We start from the raw sequence: 12,569 nt of genomic DNA, 5'->3' as shown, positions 1-12,569 counted from the left end.
ATCTAAGAATCTATCCTTGGCAGAACATACTTGAAAGTAGTGATTATAAAACACAGCTCTTTCTCCATATCTTGGCAATTTTTTTGTCCTTCAATCATTTATCCAATTCCCCATTGACTCAGTGGTCACCATCTTATGAGACAGTGCCTTTTAATTCATAACCACGCAGTGAGTAAAATGTTTCTCCTGAAGATGCATCTGGTTCTTCTGCCATACTCCTTCAATCTGTGTCTTCTTGCCATTGACCCTGAAGCCAATGGAAATAGTTTTTCCTCATTGTGACTATCATAAGGATTGAAATAAAAGTAGAAAATACTCAGCAGGTCAAGAAGCAGCTGTGGAGAGGGAAACAGAGTTGACATTTCAGGTCGATGACCAGGGAAGTCAGACCTGGGAAAAGTTAGAAATCAAACATGGAGAAGTGGGGAGGCTGGGGAGAACAAAAGATAAGTCTGCAATAGGTTGGAGAACAAGAGAGACTGACTGACAGAAATGGTTTTGGTATCGGTCAAGAGCCAGCAGTGAAGGATTTTTAGGCACAACTTATCAGTCTGGAGAACGCTGCTGAGTATTTCCAGTGTGCTCTATTTTTATTTTAGATTACCAGATCTGCATATTTTGTGTCTCAAAGTAAGTTCTAGTGATTTTTGCACTCTCTTTCTCCTCTGTTTTCTCTCATCTCCGAAATATACCTCCTTCGAACAGATCAGCTGTGATTAAAAAGGGATCTGGGTAACTATCTGAAGGGCAATGACGAAGGGGTGGTAGAGTGGGAGAGGCTAGATTGCTTTCATGAAGAGTCAGACCAAATGGCCGTCTACTTCTGTGCTGTAATCATTTTGTGATTCTGTGAAGTCACTGACAACTGGAAGCTCAGGATCACCCTAGCCTACTGATTGAAGCAGTCACCCAATATCTGTGTTTGGTTTCCAGAATAGAGAGCAGAGCACATTGTTCGCACCAAATAAAGTTTACTAAGTTGCAAGAGATACAAGTGCATTTCTGTTTCACCTGGAGGCAGTGTTTGGATTCCTGAGTAGTGGGAAAGGTCAGAGGAGAGAAGCTGCATTTCCCAGGATTCTCTGGGAAGGTGATGTATGAAGGGGAGTGGGTGTTAGTTGAGATGGAAGAGTGAATCTGAGTGCTGTGGAGAGAACGGTCCTTTCCAAATGGTGGAAGCTAAGGTGGAGATATGACTGATGGTGACATCACCTTGAGGTTGGCTGAAATTGCAGAGGTTGAGCTGTTGAACATGGGCCTGGTGGCATGGAAGGTGAGGATAAGAGGTACCTCACCTTGTTCTGGGCGGGAGAAGAAGGGGCAAGAATGGAATCGCAGGAAGTGGAACAGACCAGGTTGGATGCCTTACCAACAGCGAAGAAGCAGAAAACAAAGGGCGTTACATCTGAGAAGGCAAAGGGAGTACATCTGAGAAGCTCTGACATGGAAGCTGTTATCATCAGGAGAGATATGATGCACCTGGAGAAACGGAGAGAATGAAATGGAACCCTAAGAGGAAGCAGGGTTGGAGGAGGTGGAGTCAAGATTAAAAAAAGGTCATCAACTTGAAACCTTATCTTTTTTTCCACCTTCACGGATGCTACAAAACCTGCTGAGTATTTCCGGCATTTCCTGTTCTTATTTTAGATTTAAAGCATTTGCAGTTTTTGCTTGTCTATTATTGTTGGGATTGATTGGTTTTGCACTGCTTCATATGAAGCTGACAGTATTCAAGAACTTCGGCTAAAAAGAATACAGTCAGTCATTTTGTTACTGAAAAAGGGATTCTGTAAGAAAGTGCAATTACTGTTAGCAAGTACTGGGAAGCTGATCTAGGCATGGTCTTTGAGCTGTCTGTAATCTAGGGCCACATTTTTTTTCATCTGCAGCCCTGCCTTTTGCACCATGCTGGTTTGCAATGAATTCAGTAAGAAGAGGTGAGATTTCATCACAGGCTGACTAAAGTATCCTACTATCAATGGAAAAATGCAATTTTAGCACTACTTGCAAAGGTCTTTGTCCGTGTATGTCACCTGTCTGGCATAATGATTCCCCTTTTGTGGCTTGGATGGAATTGTTACCCCACTATCATTGCAATAGTAATCCTGCTCAGTATGAGAAGAACCATAGGTTTGGACATTGGGGGTGGTGTGACCGTGATGGTTGGTAATGATATAAAATCAATAGAAAGGAAGGACATTGGGTCAGAAGAGGTGGAATCCTTATGGGTGGAGCTAAGAAATAGCAAGGGTAAAAGGACAATAGTAGCAGTTATATATAGGCCCCCTAATAGCAGTCAGGAAGTGGACTATAAGTTGCAGTTAGAAATAGAAAAAGCATGCCAGAGTGACAACGTTAAGATAATTATGGGGGATTTTAAATGAAGGTGGACTGGGAAGTCCAGCAAGGCAGTAGATCTCAGGAGAGTGAGTTTGTGGAATGTCTACAGGACAGCTTTTTGGGGCAACTTGTTGATGAGCCCACCAGGGGATCGGCTGTTTTGGATTGGGTGCTGTGTAACAAACCGGAGGTGATTGGGGAACTAAAGGTAAAGGAACCATTCGGAACTAGTGATCACAATATGATTGAGTTCATTTTCAAGTTTGAGAAGGAGAAGCTGATAACTGGTGTATCGATATTTCAGTGGAACAAAGGAAATTACAGTGGCATGAGAGAGGAGCTGGCCCAAATTGATTGGAAGAGTAAGCTAGCTGGAGGGACGGCGGAGCAGAAATGGATTGAATTTCTACAAGAAGTAAGGAAAATGCAGGATAGATATGTTCCAAGAAATAAGAAGGTTTTGAATGGAAAAAAGGCACAAATGTGAATAACGAGAGAGGTGAAGGCTAAAATAAAAGCAAAAGGGAGGGCATACAAGGAAGCAAAAATTAGTGGGAAAACAGAAGACTGGGAAACTTTTAAAAACCTGCAGAAAGAAGCTAAGAAGGTCATTAGGAAAGAAAAGATGAATTGTGAAAGGAAGTTGGCAGATAACATTAGAAAGGATACTAAGAGTTTTTTTAAACATATAAGGAGTAAAAGAGAGACCCAGGTTGATGTAAGACCAATCAATAACGGTGCGGGAGAGATTATAATGGATAATAAAGAGATGGCAGAAGAACTAAATGAGTATTTTGCATCGGTCTTCACTGTGGAGGACACCAGCAATATACCGGTTAGTCAGGGGTCTCAAGGGATGGAACTGAGTTCCGTTAAGATTACTAGAGAGAAGGTGCTAGGAAGACTAAATGGACTAAAGACTGATAAGTCTCCCGGACCGGATGAGGTGCATCCCCGGGTTCTGAAGGAGGTGGCTTTTGAGATAGCAGAGGCATTGGTGATAATTTTCCAGGAATCGATAGACTCCGGCATGGTTCCGGAGGACTGGAGGGTCGCAAATGTAGTTCTGTTGTATAAGAAAGGTGGGAGGCAGCATAAAGGAAATTACAGACCTATTAGTCTGACGTCGGTGGTGAGAAAGTTATTAGAATCGATCCTCAAGGATGAGGTTATGGAATACTTAGGGGTACAAGGCAAGATAGGTCTGAGCCAGCATGGTTTCGTGAAGGGAAGATCCTGCCTGACGAACCTATTGGAGTTTTTTGAAGAAATCTCAGGTAGGGTGGATAAGGGAGAGGCAGTAGATGTTGTGTATTTAGACTTACAAAAGGCCTTCGACAAGGTGCCACACAAGAGACTGATTAATAAGATGAGAGGTCATGGAATTACAGATAGGATAACAGAATGGGTGGAGCATTGGCTGGTTGGCAGGAAGCAAAGGGTGGGAATAAAAGGATCCTGTTCTGGTTGGCTACCGGTTACTAGTGGTGTTCTGCAGGGGTCGGTGTTGGGGCCGTTTCTTTTTACCCTGTTCATTAACGATTTGGATGATGGAGTAAATGGTTTTGTGGCTAAGGTTGCGGATGACACCAAGATAGGTGGAGGAGTAGAAAGTATTGAGGAGACAGGTAGGTTGCAGAGAGACCTAGATAGTTTAGGAGAATGGGCAAGGAAATGGCAGATGAGATTTAATGTTGAGAAATGTGCAGTTGTACACTTTGGAAACAGAAATAAACGGGCAGATTATTATCTAGAAGGGGAGAAAATTCAAAGTAAAGTACAGAAGTACAAAGAGACTTGGGGGTACTTGTGCAGGATACCCTGAAGGTTAACCACCAGGTCGGATCGGTGGTAAAGAAAGCGAATGCTATGTTGGCATTCATTTCGAGAGGGATAGTGTGTCAAAGTAAGGAAATGTTGATGAGGCTCTACGGGGCACTAGTGAGGCCTCATTTGGAATACTGTGTACAGTTTTTTTTATTTACAGCGTGGTAACAGGCCCTTCCGACCCAACGAGTCCGCGCCACCCATTTTAAACCCAAATTAACCTACCCGTACATCTTTGCATTGTGGGAGGAAACCGGAGCACCCGGAGGAAACGCACGCAGACACGGGAGAACGTACAAACTCCTTACAGACAGTGACGGGAATCGAACCCCAATCGCTGGCGCTGTAATAGCGTCGCGCTAACTGCTACGCTACCGTGCAGTTTTGGGCCCCATATCTTAGGAAGGATGTGCTGATGTTGGAGAGGGTTCAGAGGAGATTTATGAGGATGATTCCCGGAATGAAAGGGCTTACGTATGATGAGCGTTTGTCGGCTCTTGGACTGTACTCAATGGAGTACAGAAGAATGAGAGGGGACCTCATAGAAACATTTAAAATGTTGAAAGGACTGGACAGAGTAGATGTGCCCAAGCTGTTTTCCTTGGTGGGTGAGTCCAGGACCAGAGGGCACAATCTTAGAATTAGAGGGTACAGGTTTAAAACAGAGATGAGGAGAAATTTCTTTAGCCAGAGGGTAGTGAATTTATGGAATTCCTTGCCACGTACAGCAGTGGGGCTAGATCACTGGAGGCGTTTAAGGAGGAGATAGATAGATATCTAATTAGTCAAGGCATCAAGGGATATGGGGATAAGGCTGGAAATTGGGATTAGAATAGTTTTTTTTCATTGCCCCCCTCCCATTTCTCATTCTTTTTCTTTTTTTCCCCTTTTCTTTGGAGCAGACTCAATGGGCCGAATGGCCTACTTCTGCTCCCTTGTCTTGTGATCTTGTGATATTTGATGTATGTACTTGACTGAGGAGCCATTGGTACAAAGCTGCCATCCATGCGGTTATGACTGAATGCCTCTAAGTCATAAACCTGCCCCAATGGGTTTTAAACCTTGCTGAGGAAAGAGCCAAGAGCATCAGCAGGTATGGTGTGCCCTGCCCAATACAGCCACTGTTGATGTATGAGCCGAGATGTTGGTGGTGGAGATTGATTGGAGATGTTGATGTTGATGTTGGTGATTGATTGTAGTGTGATATTTTTATTAGGGAACTGTCACTGACATGCCTGCCCTGCTGTCGGTCTGGGAATGAGAAAGTTAGTGAGTTCGTGACCCAGAGTTACCATGATTAGCTCATGACTTTGCCACTTGTGAGTTATGGGATCTCTTCCACTTATGACATGGAGCCGGTGGCCCACTGTTTGCATTGGGCATTGTCTGCATTTCAAATGAATTTAACAGACCTGCTGAAGGGCTCATCATTTTAGTTGAAAAATTTGCACATAATTAAGAAAGGGTAAGTGAAATGAAGGACAGCTCATTTTCAACATGATTGATACTCAACCAAAGAAACTTACAGCATTTAAACCAACGTGCTTGATGGGAAAAGCCCTCAAAACTAAATGTTATTCTTTTGGGGCTCAAAGCAGACATTGTGCAGTCTTCCACAAAGACATTCCAGACTGTGAAAGGGGCCTTTTCTCTCCAGCCCTTGACAGCTGCTCCTTGCCTGTCTCTCCCTTCAGTTTGTTCTAAGAGTTCTGTGGACACACTTATAACATTATCAGAGCCTTAATGCTCTTTGAATCATTGTTCTGCTGGTTCCTGATTGCAGGCTCGCAATGTCCTCCCCTTCTGCAGGAGTCACAGAGAGTGATTAACACAGGGGTGTTTGTCAAAGTGTCGGAGTTTCTCAGATGTTAGTAGAAAGTGGCATAATTTCTCAGGATTTCACTATAGGAGACTCGAGGACAGGGCCAATTAACTGGAGCAAACCTTCTAATGGGGTTGTAGATCTTCGCAAAATTCCAAGCTGATTACTAAGTCTGTGCTGTTATGGAGAGCTGTTTCATTTAAAATATACATTTTCACAGCAGAGAAAGCTTTCATTTGTGAAAAGGTATTAACTATAAATGAGAAGGCTCTGGAAAGTAAAACAAAGCGACAAATGCTGGAAATACTCAGCAGATCAAGCAGCATCTGCATTGTTTCTTTTTCAATCGAACCAAATTGTGGTAGATCAGAAACTAATTGTGCAATTTTATAATTCAGGCCAACACTGTAGATTTTTATCCATAATAGGAGCATACATTGTGTCTGATAATATGCCACACTGATTTACCCAACAACAAGTGCCCCAGGCTTCCTTTATGAGGAAATACTTACTGCTGGTTGTGAAGAATCCTACTATTCACCTGCTGAGCGAGAGAAAGTGACAGGAAAGAATAAAACCAAGAAGTCACTTAGATTATGCAAGGCTGAAAATTTTACATGCCACTCCATGATAAGTATGTGGCAGGGCTGCTCTTTGCCAACCAATCAGAATATCCAAGGTCTAATGGCGTTCACCTAATTTACAGTGGAACTGGGTTTGAGGTATCAGTCAAAAGCAGGGTAAGGAGAACCATTGTTCACTGATATACCTGCATCCCTGGGAAGAAATTATCTCACTGTGCTCTAAACAATTTAGTAGGTCCCAGAGTTAGGCTACACATTGGCCTGGCTTCTTCTCGGTGACCAGAACAAGCCACTACTCTATGAATAGCCTAAAGGGTAATTGAAGTAGTTGCAGGCAAATTATTTCACAGCAATAATACTTACTTGACCCTCAACACTGTACTCAACCACACTTTTAGACACAGTTACCTTTTAGAACAGCAGGAGAACCAACCATCTTGCCTGAAAATTAAAAACTGCTTTGTTCCATTTCCTTTTTGATAATGTCACAATACCCATGGAGGATGCCTGGAGTTGACCAGCATATCACACTTAAATAATTTGGTATTCCCATCAATAAATCACAGATACAACGTCACAAGCTCTGAGTTTCATGTGCGTGAACTTGGGAGAAATGTGTCCAGGATTAAAAATGTTACTTCATGGAGCCTTATTATAACATCAGCTCATGCACTTTTTTTTAGAAACTGGTAGTTTTTTTGTGACTTCAGCTATTGTTGGGTTCAATCAAACATGGCTGTTTGTGTTTGATTGCAGCAATGACCTTCATTGGCAAACATACCAAAATGCTCAAAAATAGTTGTTGTTTGACTGCAAAGTCCAGGAGGCCCAAAAAATATCGACACATCACAGAAGAAGGCACAAAAAGCCTGCCAGACGTCCTAACTGCACACATCACTTTATCCATTACATGGGGTTTTAAAATTTTCCTTATTGTTTTAAAGGTTAAAATTCACAAAAACCATCCTTTTCTACAAGCAGATAATAAGACATGAGACTTGATGAGTGCACATATGCTGGAATTAATTGGATGTGTCATTTCAGAGGTAATATTGTGGGCTTGTTTTCCCGGTGAGAAGCTGCACTCATTGAGAGTTTATGTACTGAGTTTGGTGTTTGAGCTCCCTCTGATTTCAAATCCATGCATCCTATCATTCTTTAAACGAGGCAGAAAATAATGTAAAAATTAATGCAGTTTATGTGACAAAGGAAAGAAAAATATGTATTTGTATGGTACCTTCCACAGCCTCAGGACATTGCAGGTACTTTACAGCCAGTGAAGTACTTTGGATTATAGTCAGTGTTGTAATGTAGGAAATGAGGCAGCCAGTTTATGCAGAAGAGTCATGTAATTAATCATAAAGGAGTGGTTGAAGGGGACATAATTATGTCAGTTTTGGAGCTCTTTCCCCCATTTTATGGCTGAGGCAAGCTCAATTAAAATCGATAAAAAGTTTGAATGAAAGACATCCTGCTTGCATATGTTTGCTTGTTCTTGACACTGGCTTCTTGTGACTATGACAATCCTGCAAGAGTTTTTGTGTGTTGTACATAACATCCTCCAAGCAGTAGTACGTCATCTTGCCAGGAATCCTGGTGACATCATTCATGTGCTACAATGGAATACTGTTTATTGTTTAAGTGGTGAATTACTGAAGAAGTATTTCTTTTTTACTTATTCACTTTTCAGCATCTGGGCATTGCTGGAAAGGCCAGCATTTATTACACATACCCAATTACCCTTGATAAGATGGAGGTGAGCCACCTGCTTGAACTGCTGCAGATTTCCTGGTGAAGGGGTTAGGAAGGGAGTTTCAGGGTTTAGAACCAGCAATGATGAAGGACTGGCGATATATTTTCACATCAGCATGTTGTGTGACTTGGAGAGGGATCTGCAGGCCGTGGTGTTCCCTTGTACCTGAAGACCCTGTCCTCCTTTGTGTGGAAGTTGCAGATTTGGGAGGTGCTGTCAAAGCATCCCTGGTGAGTAACTACAATGCATTTTGCAGATGTTATGCACTGCAGACCCTGTGCCTCAATGGTGAAGGGAATAAATTCTTAGGGTGGTTTATGAACTGCTGTGTACTGATTGGTGTTGAGTCTTATTGGAATTGCATTCATTCAGGCATGTGGAAAGTATTCCATTGTGCGTCTGACTAGTGCCTAATAGATGCTGAAAATGCTTTGGGGTGCACCACTTGTAACGGAATGCTTAGCCCCTGACCCACTCTTGTAGCTGCAGTGTTGATGGTGAGAGACTTGGTGACGGTAATGCAATTGAATGTCAGTGCAAGGTGATTAGACTCTCTCTTGTTGGAGATGGTCACTGGAATCATGCTCTGGAATTCCATGCTTGAATGTTGTCCTGGTATTGCTGCATGGACCACTTTATTTGCGGAGGAGTTGGTAATGGAATTGAACATTTGCACGATCACAACAAACATCTCCATTTCTCAACTTCTGATGGAAGGAAGGTCAGTGATGAAACAGCTGAAGATGGTTGGGCCTATCACACAGCCCTGAGGGACATCTGAGGTGATGTCCTGGGGCTGGGATAATTTACTTCTAACAAACACAGCTAACTTCATTCGTGCAAGATATGATTTCAACCATTGGAATTTTTTTCCCTTGAGGTCTATTTCAACTTACCATGGCTTCTGGGTGCCACACCAGTAAAATGTTGACTTGTATTAAGGGTAGACACTCTGATTTGACCCTTTTGTGAACAGGACATACCTGGACAACTTTCCACTTTGTCTGATAGATGCCAGCATCTTAACTGCCCTGAAAGACCATCGTTAGAGGCGCAACTACTTCTGGAGAACGAGTATTCAGTACTACTACCAGGAATATTTTCTAGTACCACAACCTTTTGTGTCTCCAATGCTCATAGCCATTTCTTGATACCACATGGAATGAATTAAATTGGGTGAAAGCTGGCTTCTGCGGTGGTGAGGATCACAGGAGAAAGCCAGGATGAATCATCCACTCTGCACTTCTTGCTAAGCATAGTTGCAGATGCTTCAGCCTTGTCTTTAGGATTCACATGCTGAGCCCTGTCATCAATGAAGAGCTTCTTAGTTTCCTTCTCCTGTTTGCTGTTCAATTATCCTCCACCATTCATGACTAGATGTGCTAGAACTGCAGAACATTGATGTCAAAATCAAAGTCGAGTTTGTTGTCATATGCACAAGTACATGTGTGCACAGGCTCAGTGAAAAACTTACTTGCAGCAGCATCACTGGCACGTAGCACCTGATACACAACATTGACAAGAAAAACATAAGTTATATGAAAATTATACAAGAAAGAACACAATTAGAACCAAAAAAAAGTCCATTGTAGTGCAAAGTGGGCAGAGTGGTCATAGTGTTACTATACTGGGGTAGTGATGAGGATTGTGCAGGTTGGTTCAAAAACTGAATGGCTGAAGGGAAGTAGCTGTTCTTAAACCTAGTGGTGTGGGTCTTCGGGCTTCTGTACCTCTGACCTGATGGTAGTTGTGAGAAGATTTGATCTCTTTGGTATGAAGTCACTTAGCTCCATCTATTGCAAGCTGTTTTTGCTGTTTAGCACATAGAGTCCTATGTTGCAGCTTCATTAGGTAGGTGCCTCACTAGGTAGGTGCCTCATTGTTAGGTATGCCTGCTGCTGCTCCTGGCATGCCCTTCTGTGCTCCTCATTGAACCAGGTGTACGATGCCAGGCCATGAGGTTACCCCTTGCAATGGCATCTATTTCACAAGAAAATAGGAGCAGGAGTAGGCCACCTGGCTCCTCAACCCTACCCCACCATTCAATATGATCGTGGTTGACCTACCCTGGGCCTCTCTCTGTTAGAACCCCATTGCCCTCAATCCCCCAATCTTTCAACAATGCATCCACCTCCACATTAAATACTGCTAATGATCGAGCCTCCATATCTCTGTGGGATAGAGAATTCCAGTGATTCACTACCTTCTGCGAGAAGAAATTTCTACGTACCTCAGTTTTAAATTACCTTGAAACAATGACTCCTCGATTGAATCTCTCTCACAATGAAAGCATTTCAACATCTGTCTCCATGCCATGCCTCCATGTAACTTCAGTTTGAAAAATACTGGTGCTTACAGGCAGGGAATGCCATCTGGGTCTGGAATGCACTGCCAGGGGTAGTAATGGAGGGAAATTCAATTGTGGTATTCAGAAAGGAGCTGGTTAGATATCTGAAAGAATAGAATTTGCGGGGCTACAGGGAGAGGACACAGGAATAGCACTGGCTGGATCCTTCTTATTGTGACAGTATAAACTCAATCTGTGATTGAGACAAATGCACCTGTGTGTACCTGGCACTTGCATGCAGTGCAGTTTCTTTTAAGGTGAATACTAAAGATACACATGAAATGTCTCGCCTTTACAATTCAAGCCCATTAACTGCCACACACTAGTTATGATTCCCATATGACCTCTCCATTGCTACTTTTCATTTGGATTTTTGCTCAGCATTGACCCTTTAAAGAGTTAATGATAAAATTCATGCTGGCTTCTCATGATTTTGAGTCACAACTCTGTGCTGAGATCAGATAGGAAAAGCTGAACTTTACTCCACGTAAAGCTGAGTCATAAGTTAGTTTTTTTTGCAATAGGTTCTTTTGTCGTGTTTAGTAGATGGGAGACCTAACATGCTGATGTTGAATTAATTATATTGTTTTCATACATTGACAGGCAAAGTGAACTTTTATCTTTCAGTGTTGTTCAACAGATTGATTTCTCAAGTCTTTAACCATTTATGTTATCTTGTTGTTGATTTGTGGGTAGTACCTATCAGTTTAATCTTGGTTTGTCAGTTTAGCTGTTGGGTGGAGCGACATTGAAAAGGAATTTTATTTCTGGATCTAACATTTCAACAAGGAGATTGAAATCTTTATGAAAGTATAAATATCATCAAAACTTCCTTGCCAATTTCCAACAACATTTCAAGCTGCAGGGTTGTTGCAATCTATTGATGGAGATTTATTACAAAATTCAAGGTTTGAATTATCTTTATCATCTCAAATAGTTGCACATCAAGATTGTATTTGAATTTGAAATGAAGTGAAGGCTTGCATTAATTGCATAGCTCCTTTTGTAACCTTAGGGCATCCCAAAGCACTTTGCAGTCAGTGGAGGATGCTTTGAAGTAAGGTCAATATTTTAATGTTGGAATCATGACAGCCAATTTGTATGCAGCAAGTCCCCCCCACTCCCCCCCCACACACACACACACACAGCCATGTGGTAATGAATAGTTATCAGCCTTTGTTCATCTCTTTTAACATGTTCAGTTGTCAGAAATTCATCAATTCTCAGGTGTTTGTGAAGAGTTATAAATTTCTGCCACTCTTTGCTTCTGAAGATTACTCCTGAAAGGAGAGGCTTTATTTTTTATGTCTTAATATCTTACAGCATTGGTCAAAAAGCATTCAGAATCTTTTAAATTTCAGAGAGTTCAGACTTAGTTTTATAATGTCTCCTTGTAATTTATTGCTTGTAATCCAAGTATTATTCTAGTACTCAAATCCAAACTATCTTTCTGCAGTGCTCAGAACTGAACCCACTCTTTCAGGGAAAGAAGTAGCATGACTCCAGACTTCTATTCTTGTTCTCTAAGTATAAAGGACAACACTCCATTCACCTTTTTCATCCATCTATTTATTGGTCTGTGACATCTTGAAGATTTATTTACATGGACTCCGAAGTCAGTTTGGAATTTAACTATTTTTTATTTTTCATTATTAGGTTCAACGTGAATGATCTCACACAAAACTACATTGAAATCCGTTTGCCACATTTTACCCATTCACTTAAAGCTTGCAGTTAATATTGCACTGTAATTTAATTGTTCCATCTGCACTGTTTATATTGTCCTGTAACTCAGTTAATTAGTTTAGTAAATAGTTGTTCCTCAGTGGAGAACCCTGTGATCATTCCAATCCGCTGGGGTCTTTGCATATTATTCTAACAACCATTCTCCAAACA

The 12,569-nt window shown here is 41.8% G+C and overlaps 1 protein-coding gene across 2 annotated transcripts in view; it reads left to right on the top strand.

The window, feature by feature from the left end:
- LOC127579776 (zinc transporter ZIP11-like) overlaps positions 1-12,569 on the top strand; it is a 601,467-nt gene that overhangs the window by 489,544 nt on the left and 99,354 nt on the right. The window lies entirely within an intron of this gene.

This window comes from Pristis pectinata, chromosome 18 (assembly GCF_009764475.1).
Source record: "Pristis pectinata isolate sPriPec2 chromosome 18, sPriPec2.1.pri, whole genome shotgun sequence".
In the NCBI taxonomy this organism is placed as follows: domain Eukaryota; kingdom Metazoa; phylum Chordata; class Chondrichthyes; order Rhinopristiformes; family Pristidae; genus Pristis; species Pristis pectinata.
The sequence above is the reverse complement of the archived record's forward strand: the minus strand, read 5'-3'. Positions and strand labels throughout refer to the sequence as shown.